This window comes from Capra hircus, chromosome 3, assembly GCF_001704415.2.
Source record: "Capra hircus breed San Clemente chromosome 3, ASM170441v1, whole genome shotgun sequence".
NCBI lineage: Eukaryota > Metazoa > Chordata > Mammalia > Artiodactyla > Bovidae > Capra > Capra hircus.
The window spans coordinates 101,582,257-101,604,054 of NC_030810.1; the positions used below are offsets into that span (position 1 = coordinate 101,582,257).

Sequence of the window (21,798 nt, forward strand, 5' to 3'; positions counted from 1 at the left end):
GGGGCGAGTTGAATCCACCGCTGCACCCTGACCAGGAGAGTCGTCTGCCCAAATTCAGAGGCCAGGACCAGGAGAGACTGGGCACATCACTGGTTCTCTATCATGAGCGATTGGGCTCCCGCCCTCACTCCCTGCCCGCTCTGTGACACTAGGCCCTGTGTGGAACATCTTTTACTTTTGAAGACTGGGGCAAGGGGATGGAGAGTTTCTCCCTGGCATCTAGTCGGAGGAAGGCTGAGAGGGGAGGTCACTAAACACGCTTCGGTCCTCAGGCAGAGTCCTATCCCGTGAAGAATGATCCCATCCAAAATATCAACACTGGAGAAGTTGAGAAACCTTGGTGTAGATCAATGTTCATGTACTGGAGAGACAAGAAAACACCAATTCCTGAGTAACTGGATGTGGGGTCTGAGGAAAACTGTGGCGGCAGAGAGAACTCCAAGAGTTTTGACCTGTGTATAGAGAGGGATGGAGTTAGCATGGACTAAGGTGGGAAAACTATAGGTGCAGCAGGTTGTAGGGGGAACTCATCCTCTGGGATTTTCCCCAGCAAGAACACTGGAGTGGGTTGCCACCTCTTTCTCCAGGCAGACTTCCTGACCCAGGAACCAAACCCATGTCTCCTGTGTCTTCTACATCGCAGGCAAATTCTTTACCCACTGAGCCATCGGGGAACCCTATAGCAGGGAAGATCTGCTTTCAAATGGCACTCGGGTCCTCCAGCCCATTGCACGGAAGAGCCAAGCAACTGACACCACGTGGTGGCAAAGGAAAGTACTCCTTTTACTGCAGGAGAACTGGCAGCTGATGCCTCAAAAGACCCGAAATCATGGGTGGCTTTCAGGCAAGTGTAGATAAAGACAGTGTGGGGGAGAGGGTCCCAGGGTGTCTGATCAGTTGATGGTGAGGTAACAAGGTGAAGTTTCTGGAATCAACATCCTCATTCTGACCCTCTAACCTCTAACGGTCCACGTGCTTGCGGTCTGTGAAAACAACCTCGGAATAGGCGTCAAACATTGTTATCTATGTCCTGAAGGGAGAAACTACAGGTCTGTGATGCTGCTCTATGACTCATTCATTGTGAAAACTGGGAGCAGGCCTCCTACCCGACTGGCTGCTCTTTGTCTCTGCATGTTCTCATTCCTCTAATCACTAATTCTTGAGCCAGACTTTCGGCAACTCAGGGATGGCTCAGGAGACAGAAGTTTTTCTCCACGCCGAACTGGGGGAACACTGAGGTGTGGGTTAACCGAGAAAGCCCATTCAGGGATTGCTCGACTTTCGGCCCAGAATCCAGTTCGCAGTCTTGGAGCCAGACTCCCGAGAGCTCTCCGTTCAAGCCTCTCGGTTGCTGCATCCGCCGCCCGAGTCCTTCTGGACCGTAGAGATGCGAGGTGTCCGTGAGCGGTCCCTTCTCACCCGGGCACAACGCCTCCCGCCTCCTCCGGGCCCCTGGCCTCCGCTCCAGCTCCCCGGGCCCCAGCGACCTTCTGTTCTATTCACTCCCGGGCACCTCGCTAAGGCGGGTCACCAGTCCAGTTCTGAGGTGCGGCCCGGATGAGGCAAGTTGCTCCTGATTGGGGACCAGGCCGGGACTCGGGGGCGCTGGGTGCCTCACCTGCAGGTGCCTTTTCTGGGGGAAGAAGGGAAGGGATGGCCTTAGGAAAGGATTTCTGGCAGTGACGGCGAAGGCTCAAGACTTTAGAGAAGGCGCAAGACCTCCGCGGAGGAGAAAGGGCAACGGTGATTCCAGCCAGAGGCAAGAAGAAGGGCACCCGGGCCGTAACTCCCTGGTGGTCTAGTGGCTAGGATTCGGCGCTTTCACCGCCGCGGCCCGGGTTCGATTCCCGGTCAGGGAAACCTTTTGTGCAGCGTTTCATCCCCTGATTCACCGTGTCGAGGAAGACTACAGTCGCCGATTCTCCGACCAGACGAAAGCAGCTTGTAAAGTACGCGAGTGGAGTATGTAGATGAGACGCTGCGGGGTCGGGGGGTCTGGCGGAGTGGGCAGTCGGCGCCGTTCCTGGAACAGCTTTGGAGGAGTGCGGTTTGGAAGAACAGCGAGGGCCGCGGGGAGGGCAGGGTGTTGACCGTGAGTGTCGGTGGAGGGATGGGAGGCTGCCCTGTGGCTGCGGGCTGTGGGCTCACACTTAACCGGGCACCGGAGAGACTGTGGTTACGAAGGTAGTTTTTTCCCAGGATGAGGCTCGTCTATTGCACTCGGGACCTGCAGATGCCGGGATCTCCGCTACTGCGAACCGCGTTCGTGCTCTCCGCCGGTTTCCCGCGGTTCATGACAGGCGACATCTCTTCCGTGGTGCCTCGCTGTGCTCCGCTCCCCAGATCCAGAGCGGGAGGCGCACCCACCACCCCACCCCCCACCCCCGCCCCCAGCCAGCGCGCCACTGCTTGGACCCCCATCTGCCGGCGTTCCTATTTCGTGATCAAGCGTCTGGATGTGTCCTGCGTCTTGAGGCACGCCTCCTGTCAGTCCACAAGTGCCAGACGTGCCTTCTCCTGCAGCCTGCAGTCGGCCACGCGCGTGTGGGTGCGCGCGGCCCGGCCCCCACCCGCCGGGCTCCGCACTGGTCCGGGCCACCCGGGAAAGCGTGAGAGCCTCGCTCGCAAGCCTCGCGCTCCACAGTCCCTTTGGGGCCAGGTCAGAGGGAGGCACCCCTTCCAGGAATGCGGAGGTCCGAGGCCTGCCTCGGTCAAGAGGCTCCCGGGGCCGGCGCGCCGTATCCCTGGCCCGGCTTAGCCAACTTCCCACCCCGCTAGCCCGTCCCCCTTCTCCTCTTCCACCCCAGCCGTGTTCCCGCGGAGAGTCAGAGCTCCCTCCACGCGCCCCTCTGGCCCAACCCCCAGATATCACCTAGCCGCCTCTCCGGTGCCTGCGGAGGGAGTTGGAGCTCTCTTTTCCTGCAACGGGAGGAGAGAGAACGTGCGGACTCAGGCGGCAACCCGTTCCCTTGCCGGTTCTCTGAGCTCTGCCCATCGAGGGGCCTAGCTCAGGACCCTGGGTCTCCCGCGGCCCAGGGAGCCGGCCAAGCTGGGGCCTCTCCCACTGCTCCTCAAGAAAGAGCAGGAATGTCCTCCGGGGTCCAGAAGAGGCACCCGGGAAAGCATCCAGCACAAGCCGGGACACTGCGCAATGGACCCCTTCGGAGCAACGCTTCCGTCGGCGCGTCCTTCCCTCCGAGGGCTTCGGGCAGACAAGAAATCACCTAGGACGATGAGCTCTCCGCTGTCTTGACTGAGACCAGAGGAAAGGAGGGTATCTTCCAGGAGAGCAGCAGCACTGAAGCCTGTGGTCGCAGAGAGGCTTTTGGAGCCAGAGCGCCCTCTCTTCACCAGGGCTATCCAGGGGCTGTAGAAATCTCACCCGGCTGAGGCCGCCTCCTCCCCTGCCCCTCCTCCTACACCTTGCCCCCGTCTCCTACGCCCTCCTCCCGTCTTCGTTTTCTATCTTGGTGGTCTTCGAGTGCCTCGGGACCTCTCACCTCCGCCACAGGTTGCTTTTTTCCGGGAGTTCTGAGCTTCAAATACGGAAATGTATGTAAGAGTGCAACGAATGCTCAACAACGGTGACCGCCCCCCCCCCCCATTTTTTGAATCAGTAACATTTTCTGAGTTATCAGGATTGTCTCGTTTGTAACAATTGCATTTTCATTGTCGGAGTATACTGATGTACATTTAAACCTTACATGTTGAGTAATAAATGGGTTCTGCTATTTTCTTATGAATAATGATGTGCGGAAGAATATTCTTACACATACATCTTTGGCAATTCTGTAGGATAGAGACTGTTCTTTTATTTATCAGAGGACACTTGCAGGTAGAAAAGTAGAAAGTGGCCAGCGACGTGGTGACTGGGAGGCACGCCAAACGCTGCTCCGTCACAGCCCTGGGGCTCCGATACAGTCCCAGTTCCCACGACTCCTTAAGTATCTTCTGCTCAGGGCTGCCTTCGAATTATAGTCCCTTTTCTTACTCCTTGTGGGTAGAACCACGACATAACTGGACTTGGCGCGTGGAGCAGGCAAAACCAAGCAGTGAAAAGTCTGGGATGAAAAGCTAACACGAGCACGATGCATTGGCCGGGAATCGAACCCGGGTCTCCCGCGTGGGAGGCGAGAATTCTACCACTGAACCACCAATGCCCCGCTCGCTTGACATCCTGACGGCTCTCCGGAAAGAATCTCCAAAGCGACTGCGACACCCTCGGCGGGCAAACAAAAGAGATTCCGAAAAAGGCTTACACCGCTGTGTTTGGAAGACAGAGTTCACAGACTGACAGGCACTCGAAGCAAAGGCTTGCCAAGAAGGGCTACAATCAGGCAACAGCATAAAGTGGGAACATTCAAATGAAAATATCAAAATACCGGCGTTGTCAGCTCACACCACAACTCTGAGAAAGGCTCTTTATGACCTTACCACAGACCCCTGCAGAAGATACATTGGAAATCCATCCAGATCCCTTGTTTATGACCCTCAGCCTCAGACTCTTCAGACTCTTACCTTAGAGGGCCTGAGAAAATTATTCAACTTGCTAGGTTAGGCAAGCGAAATTCTAATCCAGGTATGAAATAAGAAACAGAGGCAGAATCAGACTGTAATCAGAGGACGGAAAGGGCCAGAATCTAAATAGAGATAATGAAGAAATACACCATTTTTTTGGTATAAAATAACGAGGCAGTCTTGTAAGCATTACAACGACAGTATGTGTCAAGCTTTCTAAGGTGTTCAAAGCATTTCGATGGATAGGTGATATACATAACTATTTAAAGATTAATTAATACTGTTTGCAACCAATGTTTGATTAAATGGAAGAATCTAATCTCCTAAACTGGACTCTGTGTTGTGCTGAGTTTTAGCATTTGTGACTCTGAGATGCATATGGGGCGTATGTAGGCTCTGGTATTTCGGTTGTGTAAGGAACAGACTAAATTCCAGAAAAGTATTGATGGGTGAAATGTTAACATATTGGTCCTCTGATGAGACTGAAGTACAGAGTGATGTCTTTCCCTAATTTTCCCTGAGGTATTTACACTGAAGAAAGGAACCTGGGGTGGGGACTCCCCCACCTATTGGGACTTAGGAATCATTATGACTTTTTGAAAGATAGGAACTGCAGATACGCAGTTATGGTTCTCTTGCTGAGAAGCCAAGCTAGGTGGAGGCTGAGTCGTAAACTTGAGCTCAACAAGGAAACTGACCATCACCTCGACCTTGAAGAACTGTGGCTCTGTCTGCCCTCTGTCCAACACCAGGGCTCACACCGCCTCTGGCCAACACGCTTTCATTTACCACCCACATCAACCAGATCGACACGTATTCCCGCACCTCTTTCTAAACTGCAAACCTGCACTTTCAACTCACAACTCCTAATTCACAAGTCAATGCCTCCTATAGGGCTGAGAGTCACAAATGCTAAAGTGCAACACACCATCGAGTTCCCTTTCAGCATCACATACCACCCTCTGCTGCAGCTCTCTGAGCAGACCCAGGCACAGCATCTTCCTAAGAGCAGTGGGCACTGTCTCTCCAGTGTTTCCGTCAATCACCAGAACACACCCAAATCCCTTCCGACCCTTCCCTGGTGTGTTTACCCTCACCACCGGCCACCCTGTTGTCCAAAGCAGATCTTGCTAGCTTCTTTGTACATACTCTCTCATCCTCCTGGCACAGAAGTTTATGTCCAGTATAACCAATAGAGAATGCCTAACTAACCGGGTGCTTTTTTTCTTCTTCTTCTTCAGTTTTTCTCTGCCTCTCAACCGAAGAGGCCTGTTCCCAAAAACAAACAAACAAACAAACAAAAACCGTCCTTCCTGAGCCACTTCCTGAGGAGACCTAGTCCCCTGTAGGAGGTCAAGGCATTGGTGGTTCAGTGGTGGAATTCTCGCCTCCCACGCGGGAGACCCGGGTTCGATTCCCGGCCAATGCAAGTACTTTTTGGTCAGCTCTCCGCTTTTCTCTGGCCAATATCCTTAGGCTAGACTAATCGTTTCCTGGCTCTCCGCTTTTCTCTGGCCAATTTCCTTGGGCTAAACAAATCGTTTTCTATCTGGAATTTTACCAAGATCTGAGAAATGGGATCTACCTCACGAGGACGATCAGAGGCCCCACTCTCCAGCTTCTTGTATCTCCGAAGGAACTGCATCCTTCTTCCTGGACCCTTAACACTTCTCCCGATGCAGCTACTGTCTGTCCGTGATCTTCGTTTCTAGAAGATAGGATAAAAGTAACAATGGTTTTACTTTCAAATTTTCCAAAACCAGGGATTCAGCAAACACACTTCGAGCTTCAAAGACATGCTCTCTTCAAAGATTGTGAGGGCTATTTTCCTCTCTTATACCACATTAGGTGCTGGTGGATGCCTAAGTTTCAGGAAGCCCACAAGAAAATCCACATGCATTGGCCGGGAATCGAACCCGGGTCTCCCGCGTGGGAGGCGAGAATTCTACCACTGAACCACCAATGCCTTGACCTCCTACAGGGGACTAGGTCTCCTCAGGAAGTGGCTCAGGAAGGACGGTTTTTGTTTGTTTGTTTGTTTGTTTTTGGGAACAGGCCTCTTCGGTTGAGAGGCAGAGAAAAACTGAAGAAGAAGAAGAAAAAAAGCACCCGGTTAGTTAGGCATTCTCTATTGGTTATACTGGACATAAACTTCTGTGCCAGGAGGATGAGAGAGTATGTACAAAGAAGCTAGCAAGATCTGCTTTGGACAACAGGGTGGCCGGTGGTGAGGGTAAACACACCAGGGAAGGGTCGGAAGGGATTTGGGTGTGTTCTGGTGATTGACGGAAACACTGGAGAGACAGTGCCCACTGCTCTTAGGAAGATGCTGTGCCTGGGTCTGCTCAGAGAGCTGCAGCAGAGGGTGGTATGTGATGCTGAAAGGGAACTCGATGGTGTGTTGCATTTTAGCATTTGTGACTCTCAGCCCTATAGGAGGCATTGACTTGTGAATTAGGAGTTGTGAGTTGAAAGTGCAGGTTTGCAGTTTAGAAAGAGGTGCGGGAATACGTGTCGATCTGGTTGATGTGGGTGGTAAATGAAAGCGTGTTGGCCAGAGGCGGTGTGAGCCCTGGTGTTGGACAGAGGGCAGACAGAGCCACAGTTCTTCAAGGTCGAGGTGATGGTCAGTTTCCTTGTTGAGCTCAAGTTTACGACTCAGCCTCCACCTAGCTTGGCTTCTCAGCAAGAGAACCATAACTGCATATCTGCAGTTCCTATCTTTCAAAAAGTCATAATGATTCCTAAGTCCCAATAGGTGGGGGAGTCCCCACCCCAGGTTCCTTTCTTCAGTGTAAATACCTCAGGGAAAATTAGGGAAAGACATCACTCTGTACTTCAGTCTCATCAGAGGACCAATATGTTAACATTTCACCCATCAATACTTTTCTGGAATTTAGTCTGTTCCTTACACAACTGAAATACCAGAGCCTACATACGCCCCATATGCATCTCAGAGTCACAAATGCTAAAACTCAGCACAACACAGAGTCCAGTTTAGGAGATTAGATTCTTCCATTTAATCAAACATTGGTTGCAAACAGTATTAATTAATCTTTAAATAGTTATGTATATCACCTATCCATCGAAATGCTTTGAACACCTTAGAAAGCTTGACACATACTGTCGTTGTAATGCTTACAAGACTGCCTCGTTATTTTATACCAAAAAAATGGTGTATTTCTTCATTATCTCTATTTAGATTCTGGCCCTTTCCGTCCTCTGATTACAGTCTGATTCTGCCTCTGTTTCTTATTTCATACCTGGATTAGAATTTCGCTTGCCTAACCTAGCAAGTTGAATAATTTTCTCAGGCCCTCTAAGGTAAGAGTCTGAAGAGTCTGAGGCTGAGGGTCATAAACAAGGGATCTGGATGGATTTCCAATGTATCTTCTGCAGGGGTCTGTGGTAAGGTCATAAAGAGCCTTTCTCAGAGTTGTGGTGTGAGCTGACAACGCCGGTATTTTGATATTTTCATTTGAATGTTCCCACTTTATGCTGTTGCCTGATTGTAGCCCTTCTTGGCAAGCCTTTGCTTCGAGTGCCTGTCAGTCTGTGAACTCTGTCTTCCAAACACAGCGGTGTGAGCCTTTTTCGGAATCTCTTTTGTTTGCCCGCCGAGGGTGTCGCAGTCGCTTTGGAGATTCTTTCCGGAGAGCCGTCAGGATGTCAAGCGAGCGGGGCATTGGTGGTTCAGTGGTAGAATTCTCGCCTCCCACGCGGGAGACCCGGGTTCGATTCCCGGCCAATGCATCGTGCTCGTGTTAGCTTTTCATCCCAGACTTTTCACTGCTTGGTTTTGCCTGCTCCACGCGCCAAGTCCAGTTATGTCGTGGTTCTACCCACAAGGAGTAAGAAAAGGGACTATAATTCGAAGGCAGCCCTGAGCAGAAGATACTTAAGGAGTCGTGGGAACTGGGACTGTATCGGAGCCCCAGGGCTGTGACGGAGCAGCGTTTGGCGTGCCTCCCAGTCACCACGTCGCTGGCCACTTTCTACTTTTCTACCTGCAAGTGTCCTCTGATAAATAAAAGAACAGTCTCTATCCTACAGAATTGCCAAAGATGTATGTGTAAGAACATTCTTCCGCACATCATTATTCATAAGAAAATAGCAGAACCCATTTATTACTCAACATGTAAGGTTTAAATGTACATCAGTATACTCCGACAATGAAAATGCAATTGTTACAAACGAGACAATCCTGATAACTCAGAAAATGTTACTGATTCAAAAAATGGGGTGGGGGGGGGGCGGTCACCGTTGTTGAGCATTCGTTGCACTCTTACATACATTTCCGTATTTGAAGCTCAGAACTCCCGGAAAAAAGCAACCTGTGGCGGAGGTGAGAGGTCCCGAGGCACTCGAAGACCACCAAGATAGAAAACGAAGACGGGAGGAGGGCGTAGGAGACGGGGGCAAGGTGTAGGAGGAGGGGGCAGGGGAGGAGGCGGCCTCAGCCGGGTGAGATTTCTACAGCCCCTGGATAGCCCTGGTGAAGAGAGGGCGCTCTGGCTCCAAAAGCCTCTCTGCGACCACAGGCTTCAGTGCTGCTGCTCTCCTGGAAGATACCCTCCTTTCCTCTGGTCTCAGTCAAGACAGCGGAGAGCTCATCGTCCTAGGTGATTTCTTGTCTGCCCGAAGCCCTCGGAGGGAAGGACGCGCCGACGGAAGCGTTGCTCCGAAGGGGTCCATTGCGCAGTGTCCCGGCTTGTGCTGGATGCTTTCCCGGGTGCCTCTTCTGGACCCCGGAGGACATTCCTGCTCTTTCTTGAGGAGCAGTGGGAGAGGCCCCAGCTTGGCCGGCTCCCTGGGCCGCGGGAGACCCAGGGTCCTGAGCTAGGCCCCTCGATGGGCAGAGCTCAGAGAACCGGCAAGGGAACGGGTTGCCGCCTGAGTCCGCACGTTCTCTCTCCTCCCGTTGCAGGAAAAGAGAGCTCCAACTCCCTCCGCAGGCACCGGAGAGGCGGCTAGGTGATATCTGGGGGTTGGGCCAGAGGGGCGCGTGGAGGGAGCGCTGACTCTCCGCGGGAACACGGCTGGGGTGGAAGAGGAGAAGGGGGACGGGCTAGCGGGGTGGGAAGTTGGCTAAGCCGGGCCAGGGATACGGCGCGCCGGCCCCGGGAGCCTCTTGACCGAGGCAGGCCTCGGACCTCCGCATTCCTGGAAGGGGTGCCTCCCTCTGACCTGGCCCCAAAGGGACTGTGGAGCGCGAGGCTTGCGAGCGAGGCTCTCACGCTTTCCCGGGTGGCCCGGACCAGTGCGGAGCCCGGCGGGTGGGGGCCGGGCGCGCGCACCCACACGCGCGTGGCCGACTGCAGGCTGCAGGAGAAGGCACGTCTGGCACTTGTGGACTGACAGGAGGCGTGCCTCAAGACGCAGGACACATCCAGACGCTTGATCACGAAATAGGAACGCCGGCAGATGGGGGTCCAAGCAGTGGCGCGCTGGCTGGGGGCGGGGGTGGGGGGTGGGGTGGTGGGTGCGCCTCCCGCTCTGGATCTGGGGAGCGGAGCACAGCGAGGCACCACGGAAGAGATGTCGCCTGTCATGAACCGCGGGAAACCGGCGGAGAGCACGAACGCGGTTCGCAGTAGCGGAGATCCCGGCATCTGCAGGTCCCGAGTGCAATAGACGAGCCTCATCCTGGGAAAAACTACCTTCGTAACCACAGTCTCTCCGGTGCCCGGTTAAGTGTGAGCCCACAGCCCGCAGCCACAGGGCAGCCTCCCATCCCTCCACCGACACTCACGGTCAACACCCTGCCCTCCCCGCGGCCCTCGCTGTTCTTCCAAACCGCACTCCTCAAAGCTGTTCCAGGAACGGCGCCGACTGCCCACTCCGCCAGACCCCCCGACCCCGCAGCGTCTCATCTACATACTCCACTCGCGTACTTTACAAGCTGCTTTCGTCTGGTCGGAGAATCGGCGACTGTAGTCTTCCTCGACACGGTGAATCAGGGGATGAAACGCTGCACAAAAGGTTTCCCTGACCGGGAATCGAACCCGGGCCGCGGCGGTGAAAGCGCCGAATCCTAGCCACTAGACCACCAGGGAGTTACGGCCCGGGTGCCCTTCTTCTTGCCTCTGGCTGGAATCACCGTTGCCCTTTCTCCTCCGCGGAGGTCTTGCGCCTTCTCTAAAGTCTTGAGCCTTCGCCGTCACTGCCAGAAATCCTTTCCTAAGGCCATCCCTTCCCTTCTTCCCCCAGAAAAGGCACCTGCAGGTGAGGCACCCAGCGCCCCCGAGTCCCGCCTGGTCCCCAAGTCAGGAGCAACTTGCCTCATCCGGGCCGCACCTCAGAACTGGACTGGTGACCCGCCTTAGCGAGGTGCCCGGGAGTGAATAGAACAGAAGGTCGCTGGGGCCCGGGGAGCTGGAGCGGAGGCCAGGGGCCCGGAGGAGGCGGGAGGCGTTGTGCCCGGGGTGAGAAGGGACCGCTCACGGACACCTCGCATCTCTACGGTCCAGAAGGACTCGGGCGGGCGGATGCAGCAACCGAGAGGGCTTGAACGGAGAGCTCTCGGGAGTCTGGCTCCAAGACTGCGAACTGGATTCTGGGCCGAAAGTCGAGCAATCCCTGAATGGGCTTTCTCGGTTAACCCACACCTCAGTGTTCCCCAGTTCGGCGTGGAGAAAAACTTCTGTCTCCTGAGCCATCCCTGAGTTGCCGAAAGTCTGGCTCAAGAATTAGTGATTAGAGGAATGAGAACATGCAGAGACAAAGAGCAGCAGTCGGGTAGGAGGCCTGCTCCCAGTTTTCACAATGAATGAGTCATAGAGCAGCATCACAGGACCTGTAGTTTCTCCCTTCAGGACATAGATAACAATGTTTGACGCCTATTCCGAGGTTGTTTTCACAGACCGCAAGCACGTGGACCCGTTAGAGGTTAGAGGGTCAGAATGAGGATGTTGATTCCAGAAACTTCACCTTGTTACCTCACCATCAACTGATCAGACACCCTGGGACCCTCTCCCCCACACTGTCTTTATCTACACTTGCCTGAAAGCCACCCATGATTTCGGGTCTTTTGAGCATCAGCTGCCAGTTCTCCTGCAGTAAAAGGAGTACTTTCCTTTGCCACCACGTGGTGTCAGTTGCTTGGCTCTTCCGTGCAATGGGCTGGAGGACCCGAGTGCCATTTGAAAGCAGATCTTCCCTGCTATAGGGTTCCCCGATGGCTCAGTGGGTAAAGAATTTGCCTGCGATGTAGAAGACACAGGAGACATGGGTTTGGTTCCTGGGTCAGGAAGTCTGCCTGGAGAAAGAGGTGGCAACCCACTCCAGTGTTCTTGCTGGGGAAAATCCCAGAGGATGAGTTCCCCCTACAACCTGCTGCACCTATAGTTTTCCCACCTTAGTCCATGCTAACTCCATCCCTCTCTATACACAGGTCAAAACTCTTGGAGTTCTCTCTGCCGCCACAGTTTTCCTCAGACCCCACATCCAGTTACTCAGGAATTGGTGTTTTCTTGTCTCTCCAGTACATGAACATTGATCTACACCAAGGTTTCTCAACTTCTCCAGTGTTGATATTTTGGATGGGATCATTCTTCACGGGATAGGACTCTGCCTGAGGACCGAAGCGTGTTTAGTGACCTCCCCTCTCAGCCTTCCTCCGACTAGATGCCAGGGAGAAACTCTCCATCCCCCTTGCCCCAGTCTTCAAAAGTAAAAGATGTTCCACACAGGGCCTAGTGTCACAGAGCGGGCAGGGAGTGAGGGCGGGAGCCCAATCGCTCATGATAGAGAACCAGTGATGTGCCCAGTCTCTCCTGGTCCTGGCCTCTGAATTTGGGCAGACGACTCTCCTGGTCAGGGTGCAGCGGTGGATTCAACTCGGCCCCCTGCTCACCTAGACATTAGGACTGAAGATTTTCATCTCAAGATCACGGGGTTTTCTGCCATGAAGCCTTTTCCTTGTCTCCATCCTTGAAATCAACCTCTTTTCAGCCTGCCCATGAGGGGCTGCCAGGAATAAGTCTGGGTCTTCTCAGCGAGGCTCCTCTCACCCCTTCCAGAATTTCACCTGTCTTTGAGTACAGCCTGTAGAGAAACTTTACAGGCTACATTATTTGGGCTTCCATGTGAAGAATAGGGTTTGAGTGGGGTGTCCAATACATGAGGCCGCACCTCCAGCCACACTGGCAAACAGCCTTCTCGTCTCCCAGGCGGCCCACCCACTGGGAGTTCCATACTGGGTCAGCCTGAGCTCCGGAAACACCCAAGCCAGGAGGGACACCTAGGGGAAACCAGATGTCCACTTCAGTCCTGTCCCCAAGGAACCCCAAAAGGGTCCTGACTGAGAAACAAGGCAGTGAATCCTCTCTTATTAGGTAGGCGGAAGAGAGATCAAAGAGAAAATGAAGAAAATCTTATGAAGTTTCAGGATCTAGAGTTACCAATGAAGGTGGATTATCCCCATGGCTGGTGAAGGGGAATGGAGTCCCCTTGTCCAGTCTCCCCAAATAGACAAAGCAGACAAGGAGGGCCTGGCTACCAGTGAGTAGGGAATCCCCAGTCTTCCCATCTGCTAGTACTTGAGCCTCCCTAGGCATGACTTCCATACATTTCCAGGATGCAGTTAACTGAATTCTTTTCATTTTCCCAACTGCTCTTATTTGACTGAAAGGATTGAGCAGATGTGGAGCATATGTGAAAACCACTACAGTAAGGAAAGCAAGTATTATTGAGAGTGTCTCATTTCTCTCCCACCCGCCCCTTTAAAGCTCATTGCACTTTCCTAAGTAGGGTCCCCAGGTTGGGCCCATTTTACTTGTGATGCACAGCTGGTAGAATCTCAGAAGAGTCCATGAGGTTCATGGATGACTATTTGAAGTATGGCACTCATTTTTATTTAAATGTGCATTCCAAAAAGAAATGAACGAATCAATCTCACCCGAGCCTTATCTATAAAAATAAAAGGGAAAGAAGAACTACATGTAAATGTAGGCAAAATGTCATAAGATGGCCTTAACCGTCTCTATTTCCACTGAAGTCCTTCTTCCCTGGATATGATCAACAATGTCTTCTCTTTCCCCCAAATCTGACATCCAGGGCCAGACCCTAAGATCAGTTTTCAGGCTCCAGCCTATTATCCCTTCTCTCTATCTCCCGTTCTCCCTCATCTTCTTTTATGCGCACAAAACAAAAGAAGAGCTCTCCCCTAGCTTTCAGTTTTCAACATCACACCCAGTGATCAACTTTGCAAATTAGGTACCCTCCATTGGAGTCTCTTTCCCTAGAAAGAAGAGGAAATGTTCAATAGCACAAAGTTCTGTACTTTCCACAGTTAGAAATCACTAAAGAAAACTTTCTCTTGATCAAAAGTCTGAAAAGTGAGCTAACTTCCTGCTGCCTCCTCACCCCTCCTTCACCACCAGCACCCCTCAACTTGCCCCCTCAACTTGCATCTGGAAATGCAAACTGCTTTGGCACTTGCAGATCTTTCTTGCAAGTTCTCCAGCCCTGCAGACATCTGGGCATTTGTCCTCCCCAGAGGCCACAGTAGAGGCTATTGGCCACAAAGGGGCAGCCAGTACCTATGAGGAAGGGCTGGTGTCCCACAGCAAAAGGAGAGGAGGAATGAAGCCTGGGTGATGGTCGCATGAATCATTACATTTGCACAATGCATCATTCGGTGTGGAAATAAACAGAACAGGAAAACTTGCTCTACCTGACTATGAGAGTTACTATGACCTCCTATAGATCGGCAATGTGCAAGTGGTATCAGGGTACACAAATAGAAAACGGACTGATTTGAAAGAGTTGAAACCCATAGCTCCATATGTGAATGAGTTTTCAGGAACAGCAGTTCAAACTGAGCGACTTCACTTTCACTTTTCACTTTCATGCATCGGAGAAGGAAATGGCAACCCACTCCAGTGTTCTTGCCTGGAGAATCCCTGGGACGGGGGAGCCTGGTGGGCTGCCATCTATGGGGTCGCACAGAGTCGGACACGACTGAAGCGACTTAGCAGCAGCAGCAGCAGCAGCAGCAGCAGGGAGAGGAAACAGGTTCGATATTGGGGGTGGGGCAGCTTTATTTCTACCTCACAGACAAGAATCAGTGTGAGTTACATTGTAAACCAAGACATTAAAGTTAATGGTAGAAGGCATTTTGAGGATACTTTCTGATTTGGTCTTAGGCAAAGATTTACTAACCAGGACACAAATAACATATTAAAATAAAACCCAGACAAATGATAAATTAGACTTCAACGTTAACCATATCTCGTCAGTCAAAGATGCTACTAAAGTGGAAAAGCAAGCTACAAAGAGGGAGAAAATAGTCACAAAAGATAGCTTACAATCCTGCCTCTCTCTCCGTGATTATAATATATAATGACCTCCTCCGATCCAAAAATATTTTTTACCAGCTGAGCCACAAGGGAAGCCCAAGAATACTGGACTGGGTAGCCTATCCCTTCTCCAGGGGATCTCCAGATCTAGGAGTCGAACCAGGGTCGTCTCCTACATCACAGGCAGATTCTTAGTATCAGGAAAGTCCTATTTTCAAGGAACATACAACCAACTTTTTTCAGATGGGTAAAAGATAATGAGCAGGTACATCAGAAAAGATGATGTGCACGTGGCCAACAAAGCATACAAGGAGCGCTCGTTATTTTTAGCTGTTAGAGAAATGGATATTAAAACCACACTGCAAACAAAACAAAACAAAACAAAACCACACTGCGATATCACTACTCTTGGCAGCATGGCTAAAATTATAAGGAGGGCAAACAAACAGTCTTGCAAAGATGTGGAATAACTACAACTCTCATTCATATTGTTGGGGGTAATATAAAATGGTACAGCTGCTTTGGGGAAAGCTTTGGTGGTTTTTATGCAAGGTTACTCTTTGGTACCATCAATTCTTCACCTAGTTTCCTCCCCCCCACCCCCCCCACCCCCCCACCCCCGGCAAGGGAAATGAGGACCTATGTCCACAGCATCTCCTGAGGAGAGAATGCTCAAAGCAGGTTCATTCACAATAGCCAATATTGGAAACAGCTCAAATGCTCTCTATAGAGTGAATGGTAAACAGACTGTGCTGTGTTACTGCCATGGAATGCATCTCAACGATGAAAGAGAAACGACACCTGCTTTACACAACAATGGATAAAGTCAGAGATGTTATACAGATAAAGAGGTGTAGAAAAGGGTATTTCCACTATGGTTGCGTTTCCATGACATTTTACAAGAGGCAAACATACAAATGAAAGGAGTCTGGACACTGATGATCAACAAACAAAACAGAGGCCAATGACAATGATTTTAATGATTCCTCATTGCTGATTGAATTGTCACTAAATTCAGGCAGAGGGGACAATGATAGTATGATGAGGAGTTTCCTTGCTGGCCCAGTCTGATAGATGAAAATGTTGAGGCACTGTCAAAGTCCAAATAGGGCAGAAGTAAAAACACCAGGTCGCCAAAACAACAATTAGTAACGGTTGACGGAGCCTGAAAAGACGGTTCAGGAAAAGGGAGTGTTCCAACCTATTATGGAAAGAGGCTCACAGGTATACTGTTATAAAGCAGCTTATACAGTGAGGAGGCAATGACTGTTTATTCTTCACTGTGATTGGTTATATCAGAGTTTTCCTTGGGATGGGGATATGGTGAAAAACGGTTACCTCCTATCATTTTTTGCGAACAGCTTTCTTTTGTTTATGGTCTTCAGAGGCATAAACAAGCATGGCCCAAGGTAAGTTTCACTCATTTTGCAAAATTAAGCTAAGGGAGCTTTTGCTTGCACAGCTAAACAGTTTCCTTTACTCAGAGAATCTTCAAGTCTGATCTCCATTTGTGATTGACCCAAACTCCCCGCTTTGGGTCCTGCTCTCAGTATAACTTTCCTGTCTGTTGCCAGCAAAGCTGTGGTCAGGCGGAAGAACCACATGTTCGCTGTTTCCACTAGTTGGTTGTCAGAGCAGAGGGGGCTGTAGTCACCGTTCTTCATCACTTATAAGCGGTGATTGTTAAGCTCCTCCAGTAGTCCGTCCTGATGGATACCATTTGTCTAGTGAGTGGCTGCCGACAGGCATTTAAGATCCTTGAGAGTATAAAACGAAGGGCACTGGAGAGGTGAGTGCGATGACTAGGAAGGGAACAATGGCCAAGGACTGAAGAAGTCCTCGGAGCAGAGATTCCCAGGAGCCCGGAGAAACCGGCCAAACAAGTCGAGGGAGGAGGAGTCGCTTATCCGATACGATTTGTATCGGGTCTTTATCCTGCCCATCTTGAGTAACAAAGTAGGCGTTCCACCCTTTACAGCACCGGAGGCTCCTTGCTGGGCTTCCCTCTGTCACAGCAGCACAGAAGGAGAAACCACCGCCTTCAGTTTCCTTCTGCTCAGACCAGGCATGAGGACGTTGAGTGAGTATTCTGTGGGGTTACAATTGTGCAAGTTTCCAGCCGAAGTAAAAAAAGGGGTAGCCGTCAGGAGTGATGGATGAGAGTGCCGTGACTCGGATTCGAACCGAGGTTGCTGCGGCCACAACGCAGAGTACTAACCACTATACGATCACGGCGCGCCACAGCTCCTGCCGCCGTCGCAGCCCTTGCTCTTACAAGGCGGACGTAATTTCCTTCCACTCACTGCGCTGTTGCTGGACGACAACAGGTATTCATAGACTTTCATCTCCGCTCTGTTTTCCAGTCCCTTCCTCTCAATTTTGATACATGGTGACAAATCAAATCAGAAACCAAATCTTGCCTCCTCAAATCAGGCACGTGCCTCTGCACAGACCTCCTGGGAAGTCTGCTTATCCCGGTCCCCACCTCGCCGGCTTCTTTCCCGGCTCTCGCGTTCGTCTCTTCGGACCCGCCCCCCGCACCCCCTGGTTCCGGCTCCCGCCCCACCGACCGCGGACCAGCGGAGGGAGGGCAGCGCCAGCGAAGCAATCGGAGAGCCGTCACAGGGCCCACCGGAGGTTCAGCTTCCCTCGGGCCGCCCTCGGCTCAGGCCCGGGGCGTCTCGGGGGCGTTGCATCTGCGGCGGGTGCGGAGCCAGGCGCGGCGGGGACGAACCGCTGCCCTTCTGGCTTCGGAATCGCCCGACTCCCGGCTTCCCCACGAGAACCAGCGCGCTGCGTCGTAGTCACCTCTCCGGCTGTCCGAGGGTCTGAGCCGGTGTCGTTGTCCATGGAAAGGCGTGCGGCTCCGCCTGCCGTGGAAGGGCTAAGTTTCTTCTCTACGTCGTTGAGAGGAGCGTGACACCCAGTAGTCTCTGTGGCGCAATCGGTTAGCGCGTTCGGCTGTTAACCGAAAGGTTGGTGGTTCGAGCCCACCCAGGGACGCGTTCTGCTTACCCCTTTCCAAAACGTGAAAGCTTTTTCGTTCTTTCTTTCCTGCCCATCCTCTACTGTAAAGGCGGGAAAAGGCTCCTTCACTCTTACCCTCTTGGCTCCTGTTTCCTGTCCACCTCACAGGGACATAAGGCGGGATCAGAAGGCCATCACCGAGCTGGATAGAAGAGCTCACCTGGAAAACAGGTCCCCTGGAAATTCCTGAGATGTCATCGTCACTTTCTAAATTGCTTTTAACGAGGGAGTTACTACTTTTTTTTTTTTTTTTTGCACGTACTGTTCATACTATTTTCTTTTTTTTAACACTTTCCATATGCTTTCATGGTTACAAATAATGCATAGTCATCCTTGTACATACATCGTTGGCCCCTTGTACAAGGTCTTCTATAGCGACAAGTCCTGGAAGAGCAATTGCTCTATCACATGGTGTTTACAATGCATAGTGTGATCAATGCAAATAAATAGAGGTAAACAATAGAATGGGAAAGACTAGAGATCTCTTCAAGAAAATTAGAGATACCAAGGGAACACTTCATGCAAAGATGGGCACAATAAAGGAGAGAAATGGTGTGGACCTAACAGAACCAGAAGATATTAAGAAAAGGTGGCAAGAATACACAGAACAACTGTACAAAAAGATCTTCATGACCCAGATAACCACCATGGTGTGATCACTCACCTAGAGCCAGAGATCTTGGAATTCGAAGTCAAGCGGACCTTAGGAAGCATCGCTATGAACAAAGCTAGCAGTGATGGAATTCCAGTTGAGCTATTTCAAATCCTAGAAGATGATGCTGTGAAAGTGCTGCACTCAATATGCCAGCAAATTTGGAAAACTCAGCAGTGGCCACAGGACCGGAAAAGCTCTGTTTTCATTCCAATCCCAAAGAAAGGCAATGCCAAAGAATGTTCAAACTACCACACAATTGCACTCATCTCACATGCTAGCAAAGTAATGCTCAGAATTCTCCAAGCCAAGCTTCAACAGTACGTGAACTGTGAACTCCCAGATGTGCAAGCTGGATTTAGAAAAGGCAGAGGAACCAGAGATCAAATTGCCAACATCCGTCGGATCATCGAAAAAGCAAGAAGGTTCCAGAAAAGCACCTACTTCTGCTTTATTGACTACGCCAAAACCTTTGAAGGTGTGGACCACAACAAACTGGAAAATTCTTCAAGAGATGGGAATACCAGACCACCTGACCTGCCTCCTGAGAAATCTGTATGCAGGTCAAGAAGCAACAGTTGGAATGGGACGTGGAGCAACGGGCTGGTTCCAAACTGCAAAAGCAGTATGTCAAGGTTGCATATTGTCACCCAGGTTATTTAACTTATATGCAGAGTACATCATGTGAAATCCTGGGCTGAATGAAGCACAAGCTGGAATCAAGATTACTGGGAGAAATATCAATAACCTCAGCTTTGCAGATGACACCACCCTTATGGCAGAAAGCAAAGAAGGACTAAAGAATCTCTTGATGAAAGTGAAAGAAGAGAGTGAAACTGTTGGCTTAAACCTCAACATTCAGAAAACTAAGATCATGGCATCTGGTCCCATCAATTCATGGCAGATAGATAGGGAAACAATAAGAAACTTTATTTGGGGGGGGGGGGCTCCAAAATCACTGCAGATGGCGACTGCAGCCATGAAATTAAAAGTCGCTTGCTCCTTGGAAGGAAAGCTATGACCAACCTAGACAGCACATTAAAAAACAGAGACATTATTTTGCCAACAAAGGTCCATCTAGTCAAAGCTTTTGTTTTTCCAGTAGTCATGTACGGATGTGAGAGTTGGACTATAAAGAAAGCTGAACGCCGAAGAATTGATGCTTTTGAACTGTGGTGTTGGAGAAGACCCTTTGAGAGTCTCTTGGACTGCAAGGAGATCCAACCAATCAATCCTAAAGGATATCAGTCCCGAATATTCATTGGAAGGACTGATGCTGAAAGTGAAGCTCCAATACTTTGGCCACCTGATGGGAAGAACTGACTCATTTGAAAAGACCCTGATGCTGAGAAAGATTGAAGGTGGGAGGAGAAGGGGATGATGGAGGATGAGGTGGTTGGGTGGCATCACCAACTCAATGGCCATGAGTTTGAGTAAGCTCCGGGAGCTGGCGATGGACAGGGAAGCCTGTTGTGCTGCAGTCCATGCGGTCGCAAAGAGTCGGACTGAAGCAACTGAACTGAGCGACTGAACTGAACTGACAGTGTTTACATGGCTCATATACAATCCCATTTCTACTCCTTGGTTGGCTTATTAGCTATCTACAATTTCTTTTCTTATGTAAGTGACTGCTTGAAGCTTTACAGCAGACATCTGGAACTTACCACAATCTGCCTTCAAGTTCACATCTTCAGATTTCTTCGCTGCGGGCCCTTCTGCTATTGTCATCATGCATTTTACTTGCATATGTCATAAACCCCACAATCCCTCATGATTACTTTAGAAAACTTAGCCCCAGTTTCTAAAGAGACTGAAATAATAAGAAAGAGCTTGTGTATTTTCCCACATAGATACCTTTTCTGTTGTCCTTGGTGCCTTTGTGTATATCCAGATTTCCATCTGAGGTCAGTGGACTCCTTCAACATTTCTTACAACGTGTGTCTGTTGGTGATGAATTCTTTTAGCATTTGTAGGTTGGTCTGTAGATGTCATTTTTCGCTTTCATTTCTGAAAGACATTTCTTGGGGAGGAGGCATGAACTCCAGGTTGACTGCTGCCCCCCAGTCCTTTAAAGATGTTGTTCCACTGTCTTCTCACTGCTTCTGACGAGCAATCTAACATAGTCTTTATTTTCATTTTCTGTTTGTACTGTGTCTTTTCCTGCTGACTTCTTTGGAGATGTGTTTCTTCTTCAATGGAGTGGACCAGTTTAATCCTGATGTGGCTCCCTGTGGTTTGTTTAATGTTTCTTGTGCTCATAATGTTCATTTGGCTCTTTGGAAATTTTTCTGTCAAAGTTTCTCAAAAAATCATTTCTTCCCTTCTGGTCTTTTCAGAACCTCCAAATTACTCATACATTGGACCTTTTAAGCATACCCTATCCCTCAGAGATGCTATGTTCATTAGAAAGCGTTTTGTTGTGCATGGTTTCATTTTGGATATGGTCACTTCTTCACGGCTTTGTGTTCCCTAATCTTCCCCCACCCCCGCCGCATGCCCCAGCAACGTCTAAAAAGCTATTAATTGCATCTGGTGACGTATATAATACTAGATGTTATCATTTCTGTGTCTAAAGCTTGCTTCTGGCCATTTGTATATGTTCTACATTTCTACTTAACTCTTGGGTCACATGCAACACCGTCGTGATAGCTGTCTTTCTGCTAATTATAACATCATGTCAGTTGTGGCTCAGTTTCAATGGACTGATCAGTCTCCTGCTTAACACATCACATTTTCCTGCCTCTTTGCATCCCTGGCATTCTTCGACAGACATTGTCAAAGTTTCTCTTCTTAGATAGTAGCTATTTTGGCATTCCTATAAGTCATCTTGAGTTTTGTTCTGGGGTACAATTAAGTGACTTGTAAACAGATCTCTTTGGATCTTGCTTTTATCATTTTTTAGGTAGGTTATTCTCAGGGTGATTATTCCCACTACTGAAACGAGAGTTTGTCGAATGTTCTTCCCAATGGCCTATGAATTATGAGTAGTGCAGTCTGGCTGTGGGGGGAGTACCATTGCCTGTCTTTTGTGAGCACTAGGCATTGTACCGTGATCTTTCAAAAGGTTTCTTTCCTTGGCCTCAGGCAGCTTCTTCACAAGCATTCTCTGACCTCTGTTCTAATGGGTATTTGCTGCTGCTGTCACTTTCATGCATTGGAGAAGGAAACTACAACCCACTCCAGTGTTCCTGCCAGGAGAATCCCAGGGACGGGGGAGCCTGGTGGGCTGCCGTCTATGGGTTCGCACAGAGGTGGACACGACTGAAGCGACTTACCAGCAGTCCATAACCCTGGATCTTT

At 50.3% G+C, this 21,798-nt stretch overlaps 8 non-coding genes across 8 annotated transcripts; 4 read left to right on the top strand and 4 right to left on the bottom strand.

The window, feature by feature from the left end:
* TRNAE-UUC lies at positions 1,788 to 1,859 on the top strand. Its single transcript has one exon. It is a non-coding gene; the product is annotated as a tRNA-Glu (tRNA).
* TRNAG-CCC lies at positions 4,090 to 4,160 on the bottom strand. Its single transcript has one exon. It is a non-coding gene; the product is annotated as a tRNA-Gly (tRNA).
* On the top strand, positions 5,877 to 5,947 carry TRNAG-CCC. Its single transcript has one exon. It is a non-coding gene; the product is annotated as a tRNA-Gly (tRNA).
* TRNAG-CCC lies at positions 6,414 to 6,484 on the bottom strand. Its single transcript has one exon. It is a non-coding gene; the product is annotated as a tRNA-Gly (tRNA).
* Positions 8,201 to 8,271, top strand: TRNAG-CCC. The gene has a single exon. It is a non-coding gene; the product is annotated as a tRNA-Gly (tRNA).
* TRNAE-UUC lies at positions 10,503 to 10,574 on the bottom strand. Its single transcript has one exon. It is a non-coding gene; the product is annotated as a tRNA-Glu (tRNA).
* TRNAH-GUG lies at positions 16,983 to 17,054 on the bottom strand. The gene has a single exon. It is a non-coding gene; the product is annotated as a tRNA-His (tRNA).
* On the top strand, positions 17,749 to 17,822 carry TRNAN-GUU. Its single transcript has one exon. It is a non-coding gene; the product is annotated as a tRNA-Asn (tRNA).